The sequence below is a fragment of the Onychostoma macrolepis genome, chromosome 16 (genome assembly GCF_012432095.1).
Source record: "Onychostoma macrolepis isolate SWU-2019 chromosome 16, ASM1243209v1, whole genome shotgun sequence".
Classification (NCBI taxonomy): domain Eukaryota; kingdom Metazoa; phylum Chordata; class Actinopteri; order Cypriniformes; family Cyprinidae; genus Onychostoma; species Onychostoma macrolepis.
This window is the reverse complement of record NC_081170.1, coordinates 19,703,768-19,719,023: the sequence shown is the minus strand read 5'-3', so window position 1 is coordinate 19,719,023 and position 15,256 is coordinate 19,703,768. Positions and strand designations below refer to the sequence as shown.

Here is a 15,256-nt window from a genome sequence, read left to right as displayed (position 1 = left end):
GGTGAGGTAATTTCATTCTTGCCATTCAGCAACTGTCGATACGTGAACTGTGCGCATTTCCGAACAATAGATAACTCGAACGAACCTTCAAGGGCTTGAAGAACAAACTACACTAAGCTCTATTCAGTGAAGATCCAGAGATTCTCTCTTCACTGCTGCCAGAAACAGCTCTGCTAGAGATCTCTCTGACATTACAATAAAGCTGCTTTTTCATCCTCGCTGTTGAACCCTTCTCATGTCCTCCTGTGCGACAATCACAGTTTTATTTCCTCGCTTGGCCTTTCCAATTTCAGCGAATATTACTTTGCAGGAGGTTCTCCAAACAGGTAGAAATAAATCTGGTTTATATTGAGGGATATTCTCGCAGAATCTTTTTTGGCACAATTACATAGACGCGTATCAGTCCAGGCAGGGCCTCATATTTGAGACACTGTGAAATCCTACTAGCTTTGTTGTTTATTCCAAGTAGGCTACGATATCATTCCCATTCATCTTTTCTGTCAGCGCAGAAGCTGATAAGACCAGCATGATCTTCCTGTAGCATCTTATAATGGTGTGAACGTGTGAAGTAATGTGACTTAACTAATAACAATTGGCAGTTTATTACAGGATATGAATGAGGATATTAAGGAGTTGCTTCCTACTGTTAACAAATCTGCAAAGGTTTATTGCGTTTCAAACGTTTCATTTTAGTGCTGTGCAAACTCTCGTAATGCTTTTGGACACCAGTGCCTCTCCCAATATTTGTAGCCCAGACAGAAGTAACAGTATTCCACTGCCATGGCAACAGTACAGGCTGATGTCAAAGCGGCAGCTGGTGTGTGCATTCAGACATTCAGACTCTGGATAGGTGACAGTAACGTCAATTAAGCATCAAAAACTCCAAAGGCCAGAAAACATATGTGCACCAGCAACTGAAGATGGACATCAGTTGGACAGTTTGTCCAAAAGCTGTCGTTGTTCACACAATAAACAGGAGTAAGACAGCAGGACAAAAGGACATGCTATTCTATTAAAGCAGAGACACATCCATTATGTCAAAAAGGATTTGCTAAACCTGTGGAGAGCAGTCACACGCTGAGGAGATTACATAACGCTTCTAGTTTTCAGTTTCAAATATGATGTTAAAGGAATCGTTCACGCAAAAAATTAAAGTTCTGTTATTATTTACTCTTCCACCATGTAGCGCCAAAACTATATGATGATACTTTTTGTGGAACACAAAAAGAAGAACTTTCAAAGAATATCTTGATCACTATGTGCTTGTCATGCTTTTTTTTCTTTTACACTATTACAGTGAATGTGGACTGACGCTTTCAAGAAATAATAATAAAAAAAAAAAATACTGCATAAGCACCATAACAGCATCACAAAATTTATCTGAGCCATAGACTGCAGTATTCCACTATATTGCGCAGTATAACTACGGACGTGTTCTGCCTCAAGGTCCTTCCTCACTTCAATTTGCCTCTTTCCTTTCACTTCCTGTCTCTAGTCAACGGTCCAATCCAATAATAGCAAACAATACACCCAAATACACTACCATTCAAAAGGTTTTTTTTTTTTTTTTTAAAGAAATTAATGGTTTAATTTAGCAAGAACGTATTAAATTGAATAGAAGTGACAGTAAAGACTTGCATTGTTATGACAAAATCTATTTTAAATAGATGCTACTCTTTTGAACTTTCTATTCATCAAAAAAATCCTACAAAATGTATCACAGATTCCAAATGCTTTCAACACTGATAATTAGAAGAAATGTTTCTAAGGGATCATGTGACACTGAAGACTGGAGCAATGATGTTGAAAATTCAGCTTTGCCATCACAGGAATAAATTACATATATTAGATAGAAAAGCGTTATTAAATTGTAATAATATTTCACAATATTACTTTATTTTTTGATCAAATAAATGCAGCCTTGGCAAGCTTAAGAAACTGACCTCAAATCTTTTAAACAATAGTGAATATTTCAAATCTCATACATATTCTGTGCACTGCAATCAATGACGACACATCAAACATCAAACTTAGATGTTAGCAAATAACACTTCATTCGGGTTGATCTATTAGCAACAAAAGAGTTTGAACAGCATGAGGGTGAGCAAATGACACACTGTTTATTTTTGGTGTGAACTGTTCCAGTAATTCAGATTCTGCTACACTTTTCTCACATTCCAATCTGGATCCCAAATGCGAACGAGAAGCTCAAATAGGTCTATTACATGCCTGCCTACAAGAACCCATAAATGCACTCCATTTACTCAGAAGAGGATATTCAGGCCCGCAGAGCACCGTGGGAAGTGCGTACGGTGGGAGTGTGTGGTGATGTTATTCATAGTTCACTGGGCTGTTTAAGGGCACATCCCTACTCGCTTTCAGGTGATGGAGGGAGTCGGATCGTCCCAGTCCTCACACTATGAAGGTTACACAAGAGAAAACAAAACAAACGAGTGGAACTTCATCTAATGGGCAGTGACAGAATAAGGTGGGCGTCACAGCAATAAAAAGCTCATATTGTCTGCGAAGCAAAAACACATGTACCATCACTTCAAGCGTACCAGGTTACATGACCGGCAAAACAAACAATGAGCTTAAAGCCTTTTAAGCCTAAACAACTGTTACAGATTCATTCCAAGTGCTCACTCATGCACACACACACTCACTCACACACACACACACACACACACACACACACACACACACACACACACACACAGAAGGGAGTAAAAATACTCACAGAATGAAGCGGACCTTGTCAGGAACAGGATGCCATGGATTTCTGTGGTAACAAGTGAACGCAGTCCTCCGGGGAATCACAACACGTCTTCTACGATGACAGGTTGAAAGTCACAGAAATGGAGTGGTGTGGAGAGTCTCAAAGGAGAAGGTATTCCAGCTAGAAATGATCCATCTGAGAGCCCTTCACAAGCTGTGATTCTTATAATAATCCACTTTGATGGGACAAAAGTATTTTTTTTTTTACAAAGCTCAAGCACTCAGAGGAAAAAGAACCCCACCAATGGGCACCAAAAATATGTTGAGAGAAAACTGTAGTGTCCCTGTAATTTATTTATTTATTTTTTGCTGCATTCGTCCCTCTCTCTCGAGCACGCTGTTAATGTTGACCCTCCCGGCTCCAACACAAAAATAGGAGGGAACGGCAATAATGGCCAATTCTCAGAATTCTGCACTCCAAGAGACAATCACATGCTCCCACGTGCACATTCGCACATTAACGCACTCTCCTGCGCACACATAGAGGCTTCGGTTATACATTGGCATCTAGCTGCCTCTTCCTGTCAGCCCTCGGCACAAACCCTCATCCATTGCTGCACGGGCCTTGCATATGCACACATAAACACTCAAACCTAGTCAGTACTTTTACCCTGCTTTCCTCTGCCACCTCACTCTACCTTACACGTTATTGCTTTTAGTTTCACAGAGAATCGTTCCTCAGGCCCACCTGCCACATTTGATGAAGGGGAGCATTGACTTGAGCAAAGAAACTAGAATAGATTAAAAACATATATTGGAAGATTTGAAGTCTCAGAGCCAAAATCCTCCAGAATAAGTTGAGCTCAAGTGTCTGGGAGGATGAACTGATTAAGGAGCCCAGCGCTCGGGTGGAGACGTGGAGAGCAGCTCACGCTCTGTTCTCCAGCACCCTCATCAATCCAGCTATCCCTCCAATTCCCACAGCTCCTCCCTTCAGGAGTTCAGGAATGAGCTTTGGCACAGACACTCCTTCTATCCTCGGAATGGCACCTCTAGGATGGAGGCGGATCGAGTTGTGGCTGCTCCGAGGTCCGTGGAAGCAAACAGAGCCACAGGGGCGTCACATCTGTCGCCGCACTGAGAATTTCCTCGTCGGAGTCTTGTGGCCTTGCGTTGCTTAAGACCTGAGGAAAACAGTGAGAAATATTCATGATCAATTATTCATTATGCTGTACTACAGACGGCAACCTTCAATACTGATATGACTGTTCTACTATGAGGGAGTTTTGAAATACCATACCGATTTTTCTGATCTCATTATAGTACTTCCCGGCTCACATTATATATTCACAATAGTAATTCAGTTACACCATGCATTTCTATTACAGTGTATAACAGCGAGAGTACTGTGTCAATGTAATTAATGTAATGTTATTGAATGGATGTGCTCAAACGTGACAAGACCATTACATTGCAATCAATATCCAATCAAAACACAGCCTCATTATCATACAATAAAACCACTGAAGTACTGTATCATGACTGAACTGACATTAGCTGCTACTAATAATGTCTAACTATGAATGTCAGAGACAAATAATCATGTGTAACACTATTTACATCCTAAATGGATGTTCCTGCTTCACTGTCGCAGGTTATTACAAATAAAAAGGTCTTTAATAAGTAATAACTTATAAATCTTTAAACAAAAAGAAACATCTTTCTTTTGCTGTTGAGGTGACTTAGGCCACACAGACTATTGGATATATTAATCAACAGCTAAACAAGCATTTTTTGTATTTTTTGCAAGTTTGCATTTTATCACTTTTCATGATACAATCAATTGCTGTTGGATAAACTGAATTCTCTCCCTATTCTTTTTCTCACTGAATATCATGTTTCACTGTTTCAAAATACATCATGTTAAAAATGAAAAATGGTTTGGACTTACATCATTAAATTTGTTATATACAATGGAAAGTATTGGCATATTTAAATTAGACTGAATATTTAACAGACAAACACACAATAGACAAGGGATTTGAAGCAGATTCATTTGGACCCGGTCAAGGGTTCCCAGACTGACTAATTGTAGATGGTCATGTCAAATAACAGCCTCATCAGAGCGTAAAACTCCCTGGTGAGACGGACTGTTCTATAAATAAGAAAGGTGAAGGTAATTAAAGGTAGATCCCAGGCGTGGAGCCGTTCTATCCAGATTCTTATTTCCATACAATTCTCCATGTCATGCTTTGATTAGGAGGGTGCCTCTCTCATCAGCAGGACTGATATGAAGAGGAGGAGGAGGAGATGGGTGAAGGGAGACAAAAAAAAAAAAAAAAGAGAGTGATGAGAGACGGGAGAGGAAGCGACATGGACGGTGGCAGAGTGAGAATGAGACGTTAAAAAAGGACTGCATTAAAGAGATATGCTCGGTTAGAGAAAAAAAAAAGAGGACAGGAGAGGTCGCAGAGAGGTGTAGAGACAAAGAGGGAGAGACAGACAGAGACAGAGGGACAGCGAGAGAAGAGCAGAGACAGAATAAGAGAATAACTACTGGGGAGGTCATTAATGCGGCTCTCGCAGCAAAATTCATATTTGAGCAGCACACCCTCAGAAACCAATTACAGTTTAACCCTTAAAGTGCAGGAACATAAAGAAATAAAAAGCCATCTAACTAAACATTAGGATTCAAATAATAGTTTTTTTTCCACAATATAGATTTATTTATTAATTTAATTTAACAGTATGTATCTCCCATGAAAATACCATAAAACATATTAACATTTACCTCAAAGTCAGCGGTATTGTCAAAGCATGCTGCCTTGTTACTTTTAGATAAAGATGATATGTTATACCAAGTAACTTTACTTGAGTATTTGCAATGACTCATTTTTAAAATAAAAAAAAAAACAAGTGAACCCACTCCTCATTCCACATAATTGAGTAATACCTATTAGCAAATTTCAAGGGTGAAGAGGCTCATTGTCTAGTGCCAATAGTGTATTGATGCATAGAGCACAGCTCACACAGAAGTCACTTTCAAAGCAAGCAGCTTTCTGTTGGTCAATGTGGCGAATCCATGAATTTCGTGTGGATTCCTACTGGTCTGATTGGATTTCGCTCTTGAAAATTCACTGTACAACTGTAAATGTGATCGCACCTTTATAGGTGGTTTATTTTGACTTGGCCAAGAAGCAACCACTTAGCAACCACTCAGAACACCCTAGCAACCACATAACAATATGCAAACACCTATTAAAATGGTCTCAGAAACCAAAAAGCAATGCCCTGGCAACCACCAAGGTTGTGGCAGTGAGTTTGAAATGGGGGGGGGGGGATGTATTGATGTTTTCGCAAAATAATCATGCAAAAAAGTATTTTTAAATTAACAACTGAAACTGTAAAATTCATGAAAGACTGATAGAAGAATTGAAGAGACAGACAGAGTGAAGGGAAATAAGAGGGGATCACTATGAGGGGTTACAGTCCTGACATTGGTGTCACTCTTGCTTATCACACATGTCGCTCTCAGGAGCATCTTACTCAAGTCTTCCTCTTTTCTTCTATTTTTCCATCCCTTCCTCCCATTCTTTGGACCAGCCATCCTCTTAGCCCTCCTGCTCTCTCACTCTTTCTGCCAACACAGACAAATCATTCTTCATGCTCACACAACTATACAGGTGCATCTCAATAAATTAGAATGTCGTGGAAAAAGTTCATTTATTTCAGTAATTCAACTCAAATTGTGAAACTCGTGTATTAAATAAATTCAGTGCACACAGACTGAAGTAGTTTAAGTCTTTGGTTCTTTTAATTGTGAAGATTTTGGCTCACATTTAACAAAAACCCACCAATTCAATCTCAACAAATTAGAATATAATGACATGCCAATCAGCTAATCAACTCAAAACACCTGCAAAGGTTTCCTGAGTCTTCAAAATGGTCTCTCGGTTTGGTTCACTAGGCTACACAATCATGGGGAAGACTGCTGATCTGACAGTTGTCCAGAAAACAATCATTGACACCTTTCACAAGGAGGGTAAGCCACAAACATTCATTGCCAAAGAAGCTGGCTGTTCACAGAGTGCTGTATCCAAGCATCTTAACAGAAAGTTGAGTGGAAGGAAAAAGTGTGGAAGAAAAAGATGCACAACCAACCGAGAGAACCGCAGCTTTATGAGAACTGTCAAGCAAAATCAATTCAAGAATTTGGGTGAACTTCACAAGGAATGGACTGAGGGTGCTGTCAAGGCATCAACACACAGACGTGTCAAGGAATTTGGTTACAGTTGTCGTATTCCTCTTGTTAAGCCACTCCTGAACCACAGACAAATTTCAGAGGCGTCTTACCTGGGTTAAGGAGAAGAAGAACTGGACTGTTGCCCAGTGGTCCAAAGTCCTCTTTTCAGATGAGAGCAAGTTTTGTATTTCATTTGGAAACCAAGGTCCTAGAGTCTGGAGGAAGGGTGGAGAAGCTCATAGCCCAAGTTGCTTGAAGTCCAGTGTTAAGTTTCCACAGTCTGTGATGATTTGGGGTGCAATGTCATATGCTGGTGTTGGTCCATTGTGTTTTTTGAAAACCAAACTCACTGCACCCGTTTACCAAGAAATTTTGGAGCACTTCATGCTTCCTTCTGCTGACCAGCTTTTTAAAGATGCTGCCCACACTGCCAAAAGCACCAAAAGTTGGTTAAATGACCATGGTGTTGGTGTGCTTGACTGGCCAGCAAACTCACCAGACCTGAACCCCATAGAGAATCTATGGGGTATTGTCAAGAGGAAAATGAGAAACAAGAGACCAAAAAATGCAGATGAGCTGAAGGCCACTGTCAAAGAAACCTGGGCTTCCATACCACCTCAGCAGTGCCACAAACTGATCACCTCCATGCCACGCCGAATTGAGGCAGTAAAGCAAAAGGAGCCCCTACCAAGTATTGAGTACATATACAGTAAATGAACATACTTTCCAGAAGGCCAACAATTCACTAAAAAAAATTTTTTTATTGGTCTTATGAAGTATTCTAATTTGTTGAGATAGCGAATTGGTGGGTTTTTGTTAAATGTGAGCCAAAATCATCACAATTAAAAGAACCAAAGACTTAAACTACTTCAGTCTGTGTGCACTGAATTTATTTAATACACAAGTTTCTTAGTTTTGGTTGAATTACTGAAATAAATGAAATTTTCCACGACATTCTAATTTATTGAGATGCACCTGTATACCACATGTCTGAATGCCCGCTGACTCACAAACCCTGTAAAACGGTTAATAAGGCTAGAAGGGGGTGAGATGCAGGGGAAGATGGACGTTAAAATATGACCAGGCCTGTGACCTTTTAAAGAATTCGAAACTCTACTGATCAATACACTGCCATCAGCACACAAATAATCCCATGGGATCATTTAGCATGTTAGCACACTGTCACTTGTGTGAGAGTGAGCAGGTGAGATCTGGTGTGGTGTGTGTGTCAGGTGGGAAGATACAGAGACAAAAGGTCAGATATCTGGACTGATGTAATGTGAGAAATGCACATCTGAGGCACCAGACAAGAGCAGCCATGTTCTCTTCACACACACACACACACACACACACACACACACACACACAAGTGCAGAAAATGTGAAAAAGACTGAAGCTACATGTGAGTGAGTGAGTGAGCTGGATCTGGCTGTTAACAGTGAGCAACAGTGTCCACCACAGATATAAGAGAGAGACACACAAACACACACATACACAAAAACAGCAGCAGTGCCAATGTGTGCAACAGGAAAGATTTCTGCCTTCACCCTGAATATAAACTAACTATGGAAAATCACTGCACAAATCATTTTCTTTATAGTCAATATTTTTGTCTTGTTTTAAGGATCTAAACGGCTTTAAAAGAAGATACTGTAAATGTACTTGAGAAACAAAACTATTTTTTTTAATCAATTTATTTTTCTTACCCCATGGACCCTGTGTTTTATGCATAAATCTCATTAAACTGTGATGGATTTACATTAAAATAAAATTAAATAAAAATTAAATCTTGGTAAATATTGGGGGGTCTTCGTTTAAGAACAAATGTAACAATTTAAAGATGTTTATGCTCAAAACAAGAAAACAATTGCTGAAAAATGGTAACTTTAACAATCAAAGATATACACTCGGTCTGTACAAACAAATCCCTGTTATCTTACAAATTACTTTTTACATTTTTCAAAATAAAATTAATCTTGTTTTAAGAATGTTTAGATATTTACTTAAATATAAAACAAGAAAAAAACATTAAGAACATACCAAATATACCATTAAGTATACTATTTACTGAAATGTATGTTTAAAACAAGAAAAACCAAATGCCAGTGGGGTAAAGAAACCACTTCAAAAAATGTTCCCTGAAAACAGATTTTGTATTATTTAAGAAAACAGCTAAAATATTTAAAACACATCTTTGTTTGGATCTCTTTCCTAGAAACCCAGGCAACATGCTGATTAAGAAAATGATTATTCCCAGTGCACAAATGAAGACAGAATCAGTATAGTAGAGGAGAGGAGAGGGGCAACCAAAATGAATTTCTTTAAAATGTGCAAGTGGAAGAAGACAGCCAGCTCTCTCTGACTCAGACTAGAGGATGGAGCAAGAATAAAAAATAGAGAGATCAGGAAACGGGGAGAAAATCTGAACGGTGCACTGAGATTTAACGAAACAGCAAATGAGAAATTCATCAAGAGTGATGCCAGAGGACATCTATGACAGGGAGATGAAGCAAAAAGAGAGGACTTCAGAGAGATCTAGAGAAAAAGCAGAGGGCTAGAGAGAGCGTGAGAGGCTGTTGAAAACTCACCCCTGTGTAAGAGTGGTCCTCCTCAGGTTAACACAATCCCTGCTCTGTGGAGCCATTCTGAGCAGAGCCTGTTTGGAGCACTGCACACTGTCTACAGAATACCAATCACATGCCGGCAACACACACACACAGTCAGTCAGTCAGCGAGCGGCATGACATACTCTTTCACTCAGTGTTTCAAAAGCAAGCCACCACAACACCGTAGTTGTGCTTTATGAGCTGTGAATGAAACGGTCATAATGCTGTAATAAATTGTGACACAAACATGCACACAGATACACACGGTGAGACGCACTTCCAATGACGACCCCGGTGATGGGGGACAACAGGCCGATCTGCTCAGGAACTGAAGATGAGAGGATCGTGTGAAGCTCCTCCGGTGCGCCTCCTTGTTTCCTTCTGTCTTCTCACACACACTTTTCAGCGTCGAGCATCAAGAGGCTCTGTAATGTTTCTCTTCCACCCTCTGTCCTTTTTCTCCTTTGCTTTCCTTTCTTTTTCAAGTCCCTGACAATGTTCATAGCTGTAATTCCAAAGCACAGCAGTGCAAGCTGCATTCACTCTGACTCCAAACCCCCTCCCTTCCTCGTATGCGCTCTCTCTCTCTCAGCTCATTGTATCCCCATACCTCCTCTGCTCTCCCTCCAATCCAATCAGCTCTCACTCCTTCTCTCGCTGCTCCTTCCTACACCCTTTTTCTCCTTCTCTCTCCTCCTCCTCTTTCAAAGGCAAAAATCAGCCGGCATCAGTGAGATCACAAGTCTTCAAACAAGTCTTCAAACCGTTACAAACGTAAAACACTTGACGTGCCTTGACGCAGCAGCACACGCCAGGTAACAGACGTCACAATGCCAACTCAAACTACACATGTACTGATTATTTGACTAACACAGAGATAGAAACCCAACAGGTTATATGTGTTCTAAAATTCATTTAAAACTAGCAATTTCTCTCACAAAACAAAACTTAAGAGAATAATTATAATATTATATTATATATTTGTTACAGTGTTCATTAATGTTAACATTCGTAAAAATAATAATACTTTTTTTTTTTTAAACTGTTCATTGTTAGTTCAGGTCCGTTAAAGATGCTTTTGATGCTGAAATTAACATTAACTAAGCTTAATAATAAATGCTTTTGAAGTATTATATTTATGTATTATATATTTTTAAAAGCATTTATGTATATAATATATTTTTTATTTACCTTTATTTGACACAAATGGAAAAACAAAAAACTAAGTTTATTCACTGACAGTCAGATTCCACAAGCACATTGACAATCCTAATTCTAATAATTAACTTCTAATCATTTGCTAAGTGTGCGTGTTGTGTCTCTTTAAGGGTTGTCATGTGCACCTGTTGTTAAGCAGGAGTCCCCTTCACTGCAGCCCTGTTTGTCTACACACTGGAGAATCATCCAGCCCTTTCCATCTCTCTCTCTCTCTCTCTCTCTCCCTGAAACGGCTAAATATGCATTCAACAGCTGTCTCTCCACCTCTGCTCTGCTCTGCAGCCTCATCAGCACAGAATCCCCTTTTGATGCAACCGAGCACAGACTCTCCAATAAGACACGAGACACAAATCTCGCCCTAGGATGACGCCGTTTCAAAGCCTCGTGTTCTATACCTGTAACTGGTGGTAAATCCTTGAATACAACCCTCATTTCCATAAGATTCCCTTGTTATTCTTACAGAGACAAGCAGAAACCCAAGGGTACAAGGCTGAGAGAGAGAGCGAGGAGGGACTGAATGGGAGGGGAAGGAGGGACATGGACGGAAAAGGAAAAGGAAGAGGAATGATGGAGTGAAAGGGAAGAGGGATGAGGGAATGAAGGTGGGATAGGGAGAAGGAGGGAATGGGAAAAGGAAAGAGAGAGAGAAAATTGACATTCAGCCTGTGCACTGTGCCTCACTGGTGGAATAATGATTAGCTACTCAGTATTCCAGTCACACTGCCTCTACAATAAATGGGGGGAAAGAGGGGGAGCGAGAAAGAGAGAGAGAGATGGTATAGCAGTGTAACGAGAAGGACCGGCAGACGGAGAGCGCGTGTGAAAGAGAACGGGAGAGAAATAGACCCAACTAGACCAGATAAGCGTGACAAACCTTTCAACAGGAGGCTGCGCACACATGTAGCCATTTCAAAAACACACATGAGCATAATATGGCATTTCCCAGCACCGCCGAAGCCGGTGTATGATAGCTATATCAGCATATTCACACCTCATTCATCATGTTTAGCCCTTCTCTCGTTCTCAAACACACAAAGACGAAGGGTCAGAGCAATCCGTGAGGACCAGAGCTTCTTTTCCATATACCAACAAGCTTATGGGTCTCTTTTGTTAATGAATATATATACCGCAGCATCGCACGTGCTGCAGTACGGATATAGCACACACACATACACAGAGGGGCAACACACAAGGGGGAACACTCTGTCAAAGTCACAGTAGGTACAGCTACCTCAGCAAAGAGACAGACGCAGAGAAAGAGAGGATTTATATGCACGCACACCAACAAAAATTATGCATCATCTTCCAAATGTCTTTATCATTTAAACACAAAACAGATCTCATTACACCAAAGTCACTCACTGAACAAGTAAAACAGATGTAGAAGAATCAGGGTCAGACATTTGCGGTCCGTCAATACCAGACACTCGTAGTCTTTACTCACTGGTGTATTGTAAGGTCAGCAGGTTTCAGCTCAGCACTGAATATGCAGCCTCACAGCTTGTGCTCATGGGTAGATATTTATAGAATTTACAAGATAAAAAAGTATGAAGGATAAAGGCGAACAAAGTGGTTTTATTCTTCAAGGCTTATTGACCGAGAAAATTACACAGCTTGTTGTTTTCTGGTTTTTGTTTGCGGTTGATAATATTTTATCAGTTGATCTTCACTGCATGATTCATATAATCTTCTCGTATAAAAGATCTTAGATTTTCTCAGAAATCAGATTTATGTAGCAAAGATTAAAAGAATATTTCAGGTTTAATACTGGTTTAGCTGAATGAACAGAATTTGTGCCATAATGTTAATTAATTAAAAAAAAAAATTATAATTATGACTGGCCCTTAACTTTAACAAAACTCAAGGTTATGGTGTGACACTTATATGGAAGTGAATGTGGCCAATATTTTTAAAAGCAGAAATATGAAGCTAATTATTTCATTTAACCACTTAGATAAATTCTTCTGCTGAAACCTACTATTTGAGCTGTACAGTTATTTTTATGGACTTTTTAGTCTTTTTCTTTTTACAGTTAGGGTGCTGTGTTATCATGCCAACAAAGTAGATATAACTTTACACAGAAAAAGTTAATCTGCATTTTTTTTTTTCTTAGGGGTTTGAAATTAATTTTCCCTCACCAGCCGATTTGTCAACAAAAACAGCCATTCTGACCTTGCAATGCTACTAGCTAAAACAAAAATATCAGGAAATCACTACTTGGATTTAGATTTATTATTTAATGTGATTCAGAATTACAACTGAATTAAAATTTGAGTTTGACTAAAAAGTCAATCATTGTTTACAGATACAAAAATTTAATTGTATTTTTTCAATAATAGCCTATTTTATGAATTATATTAGAATTTTAAAGGCTTAGACTCCTGGTGGTTGGAGGACATGATTTATGAATCATAACCCACAAAACCGGCTATTGAGTTATGTGTCACCCATCACGGTGGATTTTTATTTATTTTTTTAATAAAAGGACAAATCTGTCAAAATTCATTTTTGTGGTAACCAACATTATGTGAAAATGCTGTTGATTGATCTTAACATAACTGATCTGGGAATATTCCTTTCGGTTTGATAGCATCTTCTATGCCACATGGCTCAGAAACAACTGTGTTATCAACTGTGTTGTTAACAGAAAGTAGATTCAATCAAAAGCATTTTGTATAAATCGATTATCTTATTTATTTGTCCCCTAAAGCAGTTCAATGGCAAAAAAGACCGCTGGTGCATCTTAAATTGCCAAATTGCTCATTTACATGAAGGTCACGCAGTAATCGCTAGACAAAGTCTGTAAATTAATGAGCTGGGGAAGATATCTATCAAATAGTTATTTGGGAATTCAGTGCAGGGAAGGGAAATGCTGTTCCGATATCACTGTCTATCATTTATGGGACTAATCATAATGATGCAGCAGCTGTATGGGGGAGGAGTTCAGCGGGCCCCGAGTAAATTGAGGGAGCAAAGAAGCGAGTGCAGGCAAACACTATGAGATCCAGTAATGGCTCTACTTAGCCTCAATCTCTCAATGAGCTGAGGTAATGGAGCTCAACTCAAACCTCATTCAACTAGTGAAAATTCATGACGAGATTTGCAGTTAAAGAGCCCAAAGTGCTGGTTTCACTGCAGTCATCACTTACATCTAAAACTGCAGGTTCATTTACTATGTTTGTGCTCTGGGGGGCTGGTGAACGTCGAGAAAAAAAAAAAGAAAGAAAGAAAAATTGACATTTAAAAGACTTGTTTCACGTTATTTCATTTGTGCTTGCACGAAAAGAGGCCTGATTCTCAGCACACTATTCTGAGGTGAATAGGCTGGACAAATTATGCCTCTTTTCTGCAAATATCTGGCCATTTTTTCCAGAAGCAGCACACCTGGGACCACACATTATACATCCATGTTGCTCGGCAACCATAAATGGCCTATAGTTAGGATGATGAACTATATATTACCTGGCTGAAGAATTGCTTATTCTTCTATTTTCACTATTATTATTATTATACATTTCGCTTTTTATTGAACCCTCCTTTATTGAGCCCTATTTTGTTGCTAACAGTAATTTCTAAGTTGGTTTCTGCACCCCTAGGGCAGCGCAATCTATAGGCCTACTACCCCCAGTAATAAACCCAAATTATTAAACCTAAATTATTAGCTTACTATTACTTACGTTTAAAAGGAACAAGATGGTTAATGGTGATGGTGGCAAGCGATGTTACTAGAATGTGTTCTAGAACTTCCGCCACCTTTCACCAACCACACCGCTTTGACGGAACTCCCGCGTTATCTTTACCTGTAACGCAGAAGCACAACAGAAACGCCTTCCGTTTTCATGCGACTCTCAGCTACCTCAAACGTTAAAAAGCTTTAGCAATACTCACAGTCTTGTGTGTTTTTGGTCTCTTTATTTAACTGTTACTTTTAAATTTGTAGTCGTTTAAATCGTAAGAATTCGCGAACACACTGCATGCTCCAAACTCACGAAAACTGATTCAAGTTCATCCGTCACACGCTACGCTTCCGGTTCCCATATATGGACTGCCAGCTGTGAACGCGCAAAATGATTGACAGATACAGCAAGTGTCATGTTTTCAGACAATTAATTGCATGTCAGTTATAATTAAATAAATATATATTATAGTTTAAATGTATATTAAATGCAATTAGCCAACCCACTCAAGTGTAACTTTAAGCAATTTCTTCATTTGTAATTTCATAATTACTTCTACTGTCTTGGAAATATGATTAAAGTGTACTGCTTAATGTTTTGATAAGCATTTTGGCAGAATAAAACATGTTTTAATGTAATTTCTATTGAAACGTGTATGTCATGTATTTGTTATTAAGTTACAATGAGTACATATAAAATGTATCAAATTTGAATGAAATAAATTTAAAAGATGTGTTTAGAAACAGTAATGAAAATGTACTCTCTTTAAGTACACTTAAGTGGCCTTTTATACG

The 15,256-nt window shown here is 39.0% G+C and overlaps 1 protein-coding gene across 6 annotated transcripts in view; it reads right to left on the bottom strand.

The window, feature by feature from the left end:
- The window catches only part of grik5 (glutamate receptor, ionotropic, kainate 5), a 76,836-nt gene extending 62,026 nt beyond the window's left edge, over positions 1-14,810 (bottom strand). For 2 of the 6 annotated variants that reach the window (XM_058746132.1, XM_058746137.1), the window contains exons 1-3: positions 14,674-14,810; positions 14,463-14,585; positions 2,741-3,902 (exon numbers count right to left, since the gene is read on the bottom strand). The gene's annotated coding sequence lies outside the window, so the exon portion shown is untranslated. Of the gene's footprint in view, positions 1-2,740; positions 3,903-9,549; positions 9,641-9,844; positions 10,413-14,462; positions 14,586-14,673 lie in introns of those variants that run through there. The other 4 variants (XM_058746133.1, XM_058746134.1, XM_058746136.1 and 1 more) reach the window with 4 other exon arrangements.
- Positions 14,811-15,256: the final 446 nt, after the last annotated feature.